Raw genomic sequence first — 11614 nt, forward strand, 5'->3', positions numbered from 1 at the left:
GCCTCCTCGCCCCCCCTCCCTGCGCCCGGAGAATACCTGAACGGGGGCCTGGAACGCCGCCCGCGGCTAGAGGGGGAGCGAGGGGCAGGTGCCGACGGGGAAACCCAGGCAGCCCTGACGTGGGACTGCACTGCCCGGGCCCCGTGCACCGCCATCGCCGCTCGTATCATCTGGTCCCACTTCTGAGGGTCCGCCACGTCCACGCTGCCGACGTCCTGGTCCTGGGAATCTGTCGCCGTCCGGAGTCAAAAGGGGAGGTAAGACCCCTCCCCATTACTTATATACTTCCCCTCCCTCCCCTATAGGGACCCTTTCTCCACCAATCCCCTATATCCTCCCATAATGCCCTATTTCAACTTTATTAACCCCCTCACTCCCTTCCTTCCCTCTGGTCATGTCGCCCCTCCCCCCTATGGGGTCCATGGCTTTCTAATCTAAAAGTGACATCCAATATAACTGTACCTAAAACCATTTTTGTAAAAATGGCCGTTGCAACAAAATGAATGAAAAGAAACATAACTACCAAATGTTGGCTGCTGCTCTGATGTTAGATTTACTAATATCTGGAAAATTCTAAATTAAATATGTGCTGCCCAATAGGCCCCCTATGACCCATATGAGAAGACCAATACTATTACATACGCCTTATAGTTGCGGCTTAATTAGAAGTCAGGGGCGGACGTATCATTGGTGCAGCCTGTGCAGCCACACAGGGGCCCAAGAGGTATGGGGCCCATTTCTACATCCAAAGTAGATAGAATAGTCCATTTTGATGAGTTCTTGGGCTGCAGAGGGCCCATATACTGTTCTTGCACAGGGGCCCTTTACGGACTGTGTCTGCCAGTGCTTCATGTTATCCCGCCAGTGCTACCAACAAAATGCAAACTGTATGGGTACTGAATAATCATAGTAAAGGTGTAGTCCTCTTTCAGAAGACTTTCTGCCATATGCTTATACAGTTATAATCAAAAAATCAGTATTACTCACCTCCGCAGGTTCTGGTGCCGATTCATTGCACTGCACTGTTTGCCGTTGTTTGGCCAAAGCGGTGGCATAACATTGATGGTGCTGCAGACAATCACTTAGCTCATGCCATCTAGAGGGTCATTAACTCAGTGATTGGCAGCAGATCAAGCAACATGATGTCACCGCTGCAGGGAGATAAAAGAAACCATGGCAGACATTTAAAGTTGGCGCTGAACCCGGGGACGGTGAGTAACACTGTGTTTTTTTTTTGTCTGGACTCACACAAGTGTATGGCATCCGATGTGAGAGCATCAGATGCGATATGCTAATGATCCCCGGCTCAGGCTCTGCTGCGAGTGTGAGCCGAGTGTCATGCGACTGTGACTCAATCCTGCAATCAGGTCACAGCTGCGAAGCTGAGGGCGGGTGCTGCAGAGGAGAGGGAGGGGTTAATCCAGCCGTCTCCTCCATTGTCAGCCTGTGTGTATATCACACTGCACTGGGATAACATCCGAGTGCAGTCTGATGTATCTCTCGCACCCATTCACTTGAATGGGTGCGAGAGATACGGCTCTTGCAGAAAATCGCAGCATGTTGCTACTTTTTTCGCATCCAGATTCTGGATGCAAGAAAAGCTGACCAACTGCTCTCCCTCATTAACTAACATTGGTCAGAGAGCAATGCGAGATTTTCTCGCATTGAACTCGTCCGATATCAACCCTCATGTGAGCACACCCTTTAAAACTAGATCAGCATATTGAGGAAAGTTTTCTAAAAGAGGACAATTCCTTTATTGATCGTTCTTACCCATAGTTTCCATAAGGCCAAAGCAAAAGGGCTCTAAAACGAGAGCCGAGTAACTTGTTCTGGATCCGATCTGAACCCGGGACATTTTGGTGATATGACAGTACATCCCTTGAGGGTATCAGCTGCATCGCTATCATACAGCATGTGTACATATTGAAAGTGGTCTTCTTGGGATCCATAACGGGAAACATTTTGATTATTAAGGTCATCACATGCAACATATAATAAAGATTGCCTAGAAATTAAGGGTAATTCTATTTTGTGGTTTCCTTAGGGCTATAAATCATTCCTATCTTCAACTGTCATGGCTGGAGTAGAAATAGTAAGCTGAGTACACTCCGGGAACTGGCACCTGGGAATGAGTTCATTCCAACAGGACACTGAAAACACAGATGTTTGGGAGACATGCCTGCCCTCATGATACAAGCAGACTTTCCAGTAGTTATTGTGGTAACATTGAATTTTCCACATTCTTCTCCATTATATGATGTTTCCTTATAACCAACAGCCCTGGACCCTTTACCCACTGAAAGTGCTTATTCATCAAATACATGGAATTTAGGATTACAGTGCAGCCGTACTTCATGTTACATCGTAAGGCACTGGGAATGCAGCTTATGAATCTTTTCCTCACCCGTTGACCGCTATATGCACACCTTGAGTATTTGCAGCAGATTTTCCTGCACCAAAAACCAGCGTATTAGCTGAAAAACTAGTAAAATACAAGTTTTTGCCATGTTTTTTTTCCCATTTAATAAGATGGGTGAGAAAAACTTGTCAAAAACACTAATACCACAGTCACATTGTTGAGTATTTGGTGAGTTTTTTACCTCAGCATCTGTATTTTTTCCCAATTGGTAGAATGGATGAGAAAAACGTCAAAACATCTAATACCACATGCACACGTTGAGTGTTTGGTGAGATTTTTACCTCAGTATTTGTATTTTTCCCACTTAATATAATGGGTGAGAAAAACTTGACAAAAACACTAATACCACATGCACACGTTGAGTGTTTGGTGAGTTTTTTACCTCAGTATTTGTATTTTTCCCAGTTAATAGAATGGATGAGAAAAACTTGTCAAAAACACTAATATTAAGTGCACACATTAAGTGAGGTTTTTTTTTACCTCAGTATTTGTATTTTTCCCACTTAATAAAATGGATGAGAAAAACTTGTGAAAAACACTAATACCACATGCACACATTGAGTATTTGGCGAGGTTTTTTTACCTAAGTATTTATATTTTTCCCACTTAACAGAATGGGTGAGGAAAAATCCTGTCAAAAACCTAATTTTTTTTACCTTAGAGTTTGTATTTTTTTTCCATTTAATAGAATGGGTGAGAAAAATTTACCAAAAACACCAATACTATGTGCACAAGTTGAGTATTTGAGAATTTGTTTATCTGTGTATTTGGGTTTTTTTTTTCCATTTAACCCCTTCACAACATTGGACGAATATATAAATCCAAGGTCGTATCCCCCGATTACCGCAGGCTCCAGCAGCGAGCCCGCGGTAATCCCTGCACATGTCTGCTGATCCGATCAGCAGACATGTGCGGCTAACAGGCTCTGATGATCTCTGATCCACCCGTGCCTACTAACCACTAACCAAAAACTGACAGCGCAATTTAAATGGCTGTGGCTTGAATTATGCCGTTCCTCGCTGCCATCGGCAGCCCCATGACGCTGATGACCCCTGACGCTACCATGACTCACTTCCTGCGAGAAGCGGCAGAGCGCCGGCACTCACAGGAACACTGATTTTTTTTTGCTGATCAGACAGTTCGGTGATAAAGTCTCCTAGGAGGACTAGTAAAATAGTTAAAAAAAAAAAAAAGTTTTAAAAAAATATGAAAAAATTAAAAAACCTAAAGGTTCAAATCACCCCACTTTTGCCCCATTGAAAATAAAACAGTAAAAAAATTACACCTATATAATATCGCCGCATTCAGAAATGCCCGATCTATCAAAATATAAAATAACTTAAGCTAATTCGGACACGGGGTAGAGATAAGAAAATTCCAAACGCCAAAACGCCAGTGTTCTTTTAAAAAAAAATCCGGATGCAGTCCAGAATCCGCCTCCATATAAGTCAATGGGGAGCAGAATCCGGAGATTAAAAATGGTGGTAGACAGGATAGAGGAATGGGAGCAAGCGCGGTTGATTACCAAGGCTCCGGCATGGCTGTACACTGCTCCCAGGCCTCACATTCACTGCCTGGGCCGCTAGTTACAGTCAGACACGCCACCACCCTGAGTGTCCGCTGACTGCATCTAATCACAGGCGCTAGGATAGCCGGTGGAAGAGGAAAGCAGTGTAACTGAAGGAGCCTGTACATTATAGCATCTACCGTGAGCCTAGACTGTATGGGCTCCATCCAGGTTAGTGGGCGTGGTGATATATCCTCTCGTCCACCATAACCATGCAAGGGGAGGGGCATTGCCACTCCATGCCCATGTGGATGTTTATTCTGGCTGGAAACATTGGATGACATTTTGAACATGCCCCTATCAGGAGATTGGGGGCGTGTTGAAATGACGGCATACCTAGAAGGAGCCCATACATTCTAGCATCTACCTTCAGTTTCGTGGTATAAAAAAAATAAATAAAACAATTGGTGCAGAGTCTCCCTTCTGGTATTCTGATACCTGCACATATAAGCAGGCTGCAGCCCTAGCCTTACGCTTATCTTGGCTGTGTATCAAAAGAAGAGGAACCGCATGCATCTTTTTTTTTTATTTAAATAAATAATTTTTTTTTAAAAAATGACGTGTGGTTCCCCCCAATTTTGATACCCAGCCAAGATGAAGCCTCAAAGCTTGGGGAAGGTTTTCTCAGGCTAGGGAGACCCCCAATATCAGCCTCCAGCCTCCCAAAATTGTCGCATCCATTAGATGTGACACGCCTGGCACTTTACCAGCTCTTCTCGAATGCCCTGGTGTGGTGGTGTGTCGCCCTGGGCAAGCCAGGGGACACAGGTCACACACCACCACACCCTACATCCCAGTTAGGAACACCAAAGCTAACCAAAAATCCTTGTTGCCTTCCTCCAGAGGCTGATGATTCACACCAGGGGGTGGGCCAGGCGGTTGGCTCCGCCCACCGAGGAGTTCACAGCTCTGGAGGCGGGAGAAACCAGGCAGTTAGAGCTCAGGGAGAGCTTGAGTAAACAGCTAAGAGGAGTTAAGGAAGTGAAAGTAGAAGGAAGTAAAGTGGTAAAGGAGGAAAGCAAGAGTGGTGACAGAGAGAAAGCCTGAAGTAGTCCAGCTGTGTGCAGGACAGGTCAGCAAGGTCGGCAACGGCGGTGACTGTCTGGAGGGGGACCGTTTGGAAGTTTCTGGAAGGACCGCGGACGGGTAGTGGCCCGGCGGTCTGGAGCAGTGTTCCGAAGGACAGTCAGCACCAGGGCAGGGGCCTCTCGGACCCCGGCAAGGCTTGGAGTCGCCAGAATTTGCCAAATCCGTCAGTGAAGGGGACGTAGATCCCCCAACAACCAAGTCCCGATTGAAGGCAACAGCCCAACCAGTGTAAGAGAGACACCGCCACCGCCAAGGCACCAGTTTCTCAGGGCCAGCACCTGCGGGCAAAGAGTAGAGCTCCTCCGGTCCAGCTTGAAGCCGGGGAGCGGGTTACCGGTGGGAACCCATCGCTACCAACACAGAAACAAAGGTGCAAGGAAAAGGGACATCACCGTCACCTACTGGGAGAGCAAGTGCAGCCGTCCGTGGGAACCGTCTTTCCAGCCGTGTGGTTTACCGTAAAACTGTGTCAACGTCTCAGGCTGAGTGAGTACCACAGTGCCGCAAGGCACAGCGCTGCCCCCGCGTCCCTGCGCCTACCAGGCCCTGCACCTCCCAAACCATCACCGGGCCCCGGGATCACCAACCCCTACCCACGGAGGGGCAACACAACACCTGGCTGCTCCGCATCACCATCCCCGGGATCCCCATATTGAGCAGCGGTGGTGAAATCACCACAACCGTGGGTGGCGTCACGGACAATAAACAATTCCCACACCCAACAAACCCCTTTCACTCACGGGCGAGGAGCGCCGCTCGAGAAACCCCCGGGATCCGGCCCACCACTCGAGCCACCACTGAGCAGCCGCCGCCGGACCCGAGCAGAAGGGGTGAGCGTAGTGTGCTGACACCCTCCTCCCCGCCCGCGACAGTGGCAACCGGGGTAATGAGGGGTTATTACAGCGCACAGCTGCTACTAAACCCTCCATTAATGATGGCAGGCATCTATGAGACACTCCCTCATAATTAATCTGTAAATGAAAGTAAACAAACACAAACACTGAAAAAATCCTTTATTTGGAATAAAATACAAAAAGCATCCTCTTTCACCACTTTATTAACCCCCATACACACCTGCAGGTGCGACGTAATCCACATGAGGTCCCACGGCGGTTCCAGTTCTGCTACATCTGAATATCGCAGTCCGCAGCCATAGAGCACGACCACTCGCTGTGAGCTCCAGAGAATGAATGAGTCGCGATGAGTGATGACTGCAGGCAGACGCCGTCACACAGGCTGGGGGCGCGTCTGACTGCAACCAATCACAGAGGCTAGGCCGGCTGGTGGGCGGGGAAAGCCGTGCGTATGAAATAAGCGGCCCAGGGAGGCCACAGGAGCAGCGCCGGCGCAGCGCACAGATGGGCCGGAGCCTGGGTAAGTATGAAGTGCTCGCTTCATTCTTATTTTTTTTTAGTTTTCCTTTATTTTTTTATTTTCTCGAGTGCCGGATTCAGATCAAACACCCGGGTAACTGAAACCACACGGATCCGGACTTTTACAGTCTGGGTCCGCCCAGCCCTAATTGACATTCATCTTATGTTTCTTCTATTTTTTAATAATTCAGTCAACAGTTGATACCTTCTCACTAAGCTGCTTGCCTATTGTCCTGTAGCTCATCCCAGCTTGTGCAGGTCTACAATTGTGTCCCTAGTGTCCTTAAGCAGCTCTTTGGTCTTGGTCATTGTGATTGAGATTTGAGTGTGTGGACAAGAGTCTTTTATACAGGTAACGGGTTCAAACAGGCACAATTAATAGAGAGTAGGAGGGTTTCCTAACTAAAAAATAACAGGTCTGTGAGATCCAGAATTCTTACTGGTTGGTAGGTGATTAAATACTTTTTCATGCAATAAAATGCAAATTAATTATTTAAAAATCATACAATATGATTTTCTGGATTTTTGAGGGGGATTCTGTCTGTGACAGTTGAAGTATACCTACAAAAAATTACAGACCTCTCCATTCCTTGTAGGCAGGAAAACTTGCAAATTCGCAGTGTATCAAATACTTATTTTCCCCACTGTAAAAAAAACCTCTGCTCATATGTTTAGTACTAGGCTACATGCGCACGCTGCGATTTTTGCTGCCTTTTTGCTGCGTTTTTTGGTGCAGTTTTGTTGTCAGAAGTTTGTGACATCTGACTTCCCAGCAAAGTCTATGAGAAGTCAGATTTGCTGTGCGCACATTGCAGTTTATTTGTCAAAAGTTTGTGACAAAAAAAATGCAGCATGTTCATTCTTCCTGCGTTTTTGTCAACATTTGTCACAAAAACGCAGCAAAAACGCACCGAAAACGCAGCAAAAATGCACCTACAATTTCAAGTATTTTTTGTGACATTTCCAGGCTCTCTCTGACAACGTGCAGTTTTGGCTGCAGTTTGTGAACACAAAAAGATCTTTTTTTAGCCACAAACATGCTGCGTTTTTGTGACAAATGTTGACAAAAACGCAGGAAGAATGAACATGCTGCATTTTTTTTGTCACAAACCTTTGACAAATAAAACGCTGACAAATAAACTGCAACGTGCGCATGACAAATCTGACTTCTCATAGACTTTGCTGGGAAGTCAAATGTCAGCCAAAAAAGCAGCAAAAATGCAGCAAAAAAAGCAGCGTGCGCATATAGCCTAAGCTTTGAAAGCCACAAATCGCTTAGTGGTAAAGAGAAGCCACTCACAATAGTACAAATAATCTAAAAATGCAGGCAGCTAAACCACTGCCAAAACACCACAATGGACACCAAAAATAAGGCTATGTGATCACGTAGCGTTCTGTCCTGCAGAAACTTCTGCAGCGATTTGAACAGCACACGTGCGCTTCAAATCGCTGCAGAAAGAGTCCGTAGTGAAAAAAAAGAAGCTGATTCCATGCGCTCTGAGTGCATCCCCTCCCATAGACAGAGCGGGGGCTGCAGGCAGAGTGCACGGAATAAGTGACATGTCACTTCTTAAAACACGCGCTTCGGGCAGCAGCCGAAGCGCTGCGCTCTAAGACGCCACGTGCGCACGTCTCCTGCATAATCTTCATAGATTATGCTGGGGACGCAGGACGCATGCAGTTACGCTGCGGTGCAGATCACAGCGTAACTGCATGCAAATACGCAACGTCCACACATAGCCTAAAGCTTCAGAAAAAAACACAGCCGGCGTTTTCCTGAAGGTGCAGGGTTTTTTTTATTAAGGGATCTTAATGACGTCTGTTTTTTACGTATGACTGTTTTCACGGATAGCCCTTGTATTTGTGATCGCGCATGGGGAGATGATTTTTCAGACATGTCTAATATTTATCTGAGTGTCAGATCAAGATAAACCATGAAAATCTATAGGTCGGTGAATAAATTGGACCGCACTCGCATGACATCCAAGTGCCGTTCGATTTTTCACTGACTGACAGAATGGAGATGGTGGAGAATTCTTTCTTTACCTCCACAGAAAAAGTGATGAGACTCGGACCTCACTCTGATCAAAGTCCGGTCAGAAAAATTGGTCTGTTTTTCTCGTATCGTGAGAATGAGCCCGAATACTGGGTAAGCTGAGCTCAGGTGCGTTATTGAGATCAATACCTCTTGAGGTAAATGTACGTTTATTTTCCCCATAGACTTGAATGAGATGAGGAAAATCCACAATTAAAAAAACATATGTAATGCGCACATGATTGTATCAATAAAGTTTTATCAAACTTTAGAAATTGCCCTGATGCGGAGGGGCAGACGTAATGTATGTTGTGCACATACAGCACACGTATATGACTGTGTAAAGAGTGTATGGTGTGCACATATATGATGTTTATAAAGATGTAGTATGTGGTGTGCACATATGTGGTGTGCACATATGTGGTGTGCACATATGTGGTGTGCACATATGTGGTGTGCACATATGTGGTGTGCACATATGTGGTGTGCACATATGTGGTGTGCACATATGTGGTGTGCACAAATAGTACACGTATATGAGGTTTATGCACATATAGTACACATTTGATGTGTATACAGATATTGTGTATGGTATGCAAATATAGCACATGTATATGTGTATACAGACATAGTGTGCACATATAGTACATGTATGTGATGTTTATACAGTGTGCACATATAATACACGTATATATGATGTGTACACAGACAATGTATGGTGTGCACACATAGACACGTATATGAAGTGCATACATAGTGTATGGTGTGCACATATAGCACACGTATATTATGTGTACACAGTGTACAGTGTGCACATAAAATGATGTGTATACAGTGTATGGTGTGCACATATAGCACAAGTAGTGTATATGTGAAGCCCCACTGTTACCTTCAGGTCACCTCAGGGTCTTCACGTGCTGGGAATCTTCTGGCCACAGGTAGGTCAGGTTAACTTCTATGGGAATCGTGACGCCACTCTCGGTAATTGCGGTCAGGAGTTGACCGCCACTGCAGATTGGGGAACGCCTGGGGCTGATGGTAAATGCAGTTTGGTGGTATGGCCTCCCGAGAGTGAGTCTGGCCGCAGGGCCCAGTGTTAGTGTGTGGCACCACAGGTCGCAGAAGAACTCACACACAAGCAGCAATGTCTTTCAGGGTTTTTACTCACTTTTTAGATGGTATAGTGAGACAACCCAGGCAATGCTATGATGAACCAGGTGGAACCAGGTATCCTTCAGGCTGATCCAGGGGTGACTGCTGACTCGCCTTCCTAGCCCTTCTTGTTTTGAGGTGACCCCGACTTGGAGTGCTCCGGTATCACCCAGGGAAGTCGTAACTGCCGTTCTCCCCTTTATGGCCCGTTTGCGGGCAGCGTAGACCAAGGTTAGGATGGCTCCAGGCTCAATCCTCCTTATGGTCCCCCTCGTTGCTGCTCTAACTGCGGACTCTGTGTGGTTTGGTGAGGTACATACAGCACCCTCACCAGCAGATTTACCAGGCCGAGTAGATGGGTTCCTGCTCTGGGGACCTGTTTCCCCGTGCGGGCCTGGTCTACCGGTAGTCCCCTTACTCAGCCACCTCTTTCTACTGCCTTAGGTGGTTTTCAGGTGGCACCACTGGGTATCTGTTCTCCCCAGCCAGCAGCCACTACAGGTACAGGGTCTGAAAGTGCTCCACTCCTCCGTCTTGCACTTCAGACGCGGCTCCTCACTCCTACTCCTTTGACTGCTATTGCACACTCCTCCGTCTCCAGTCCCACCACTAGCTGGGATGCGAGGGCCACGCCACCTCCCTGGGTCTGCCCAGGGGTCCCCTCTAAGCTGTGTGTGTGTCCTGATTACTAAGTGTCTGTGTCTGTCCACACCCTGGTCAGCCTTCTGGATTACCTGTATTGTACTCACTCAGCCTGAGTGCAGTACTCAGTGGTGCCTGACCAGGTTAGGGGCGCCACATTCCCCCTTAGTTATCAACAGCACGTCCTCGGGCTGCAAAGACAAAACGTTTTAAAGTGCAAAACATGTAGAAACATTGTAAATCCACCAGGTACCATTTTTCACCACCCTCCACCCACAAGTCCATTACCCACCCAAAAACCCTCTCAGCAGGCAGGTCACTGGTCCTTTTAGCAACCAGGTCTGGGCCATCTGTTTCCCCAGACCTTTCCTCCAATCTTCCTCTCCTGGGGCTGGTGGTTAAAAGTAGGCCCCTCTCCCTTTCGAGCCGCGTCTTCGGCCACTTCTGGCAGGAATGTAGAGACGGCGTTCTCGCTCAGGATCACTTCAACCGGGATACACACTTCTTTGTGGTGGAGAGCCAGGCCCCATAAACAGGCGTGCTCTCTTGTTGTAGGCGAGCCAGGCCCCATAAACAGGCGTGCTCTAGTCTTAGGATAGCAGGTGCCATCACAGGCGTGCTTCCTGGTGGTGCAGTGCCAGGCCCCATAAATAGGCGTGCTCTGGGTAGGTACCTCTGGGGTAACTAAACACACTGTGAGAGTTTGTGGCTATAGCCAGTTCATAGCCTTATGGTCCATAGTAATGCACAAACCAGGTGCAAAAGATTTTGCCAAAGAGTTCTCACATCAGTTCATGTGGGCGCATATCTTGAACTTGTAAATGCTGTAACTGGTAACTTTACTGTAACTTTCTTTTACTCATATGGACCTCCTCCTCTCACAACCAGGGCTCTTGCTTGTAGGGCTCTGACACCTGGAGGTTTCTATGGCTTCATCTGTAGCTTTGTCTGTAGCTGTGTCTTCTTCTGGTGGTGATAACTTTGGGGACTGAGCGGGAATAGCAGGGCTGTAGCTGGAGCTCTTCGGACATGGCACTACGTGCAAAGCATACCAACCCCTTTCACCTCTGTGCCTGGTGAATTCCACTATGTCTCCCATTCTTAGGTCACGACCAGGGTGTTCCCTAGGCAGGTGGGACTGGACATCTCTTCGGCTTACAAAAATGCCCTCCTTGATGCCAGCTTCCACAATAAACCCATAGCCGGTTCTCAGGATGAATTCCTCAACCACTCCGCGGTGGAGAGGACCTCTAACCTGGTGCTTGGCTTTTCTGAAAGACTGCTTCTCCTCCAGATCTCGAGCTGTCACCTCTTCTTTCTGCTTGTCTGGGGTA

Source organism: Anomaloglossus baeobatrachus, chromosome 3 (genome assembly GCF_048569485.1).
Source record: "Anomaloglossus baeobatrachus isolate aAnoBae1 chromosome 3, aAnoBae1.hap1, whole genome shotgun sequence".
Lineage (NCBI taxonomy): Eukaryota > Metazoa > Chordata > Amphibia > Anura > Aromobatidae > Anomaloglossus > Anomaloglossus baeobatrachus.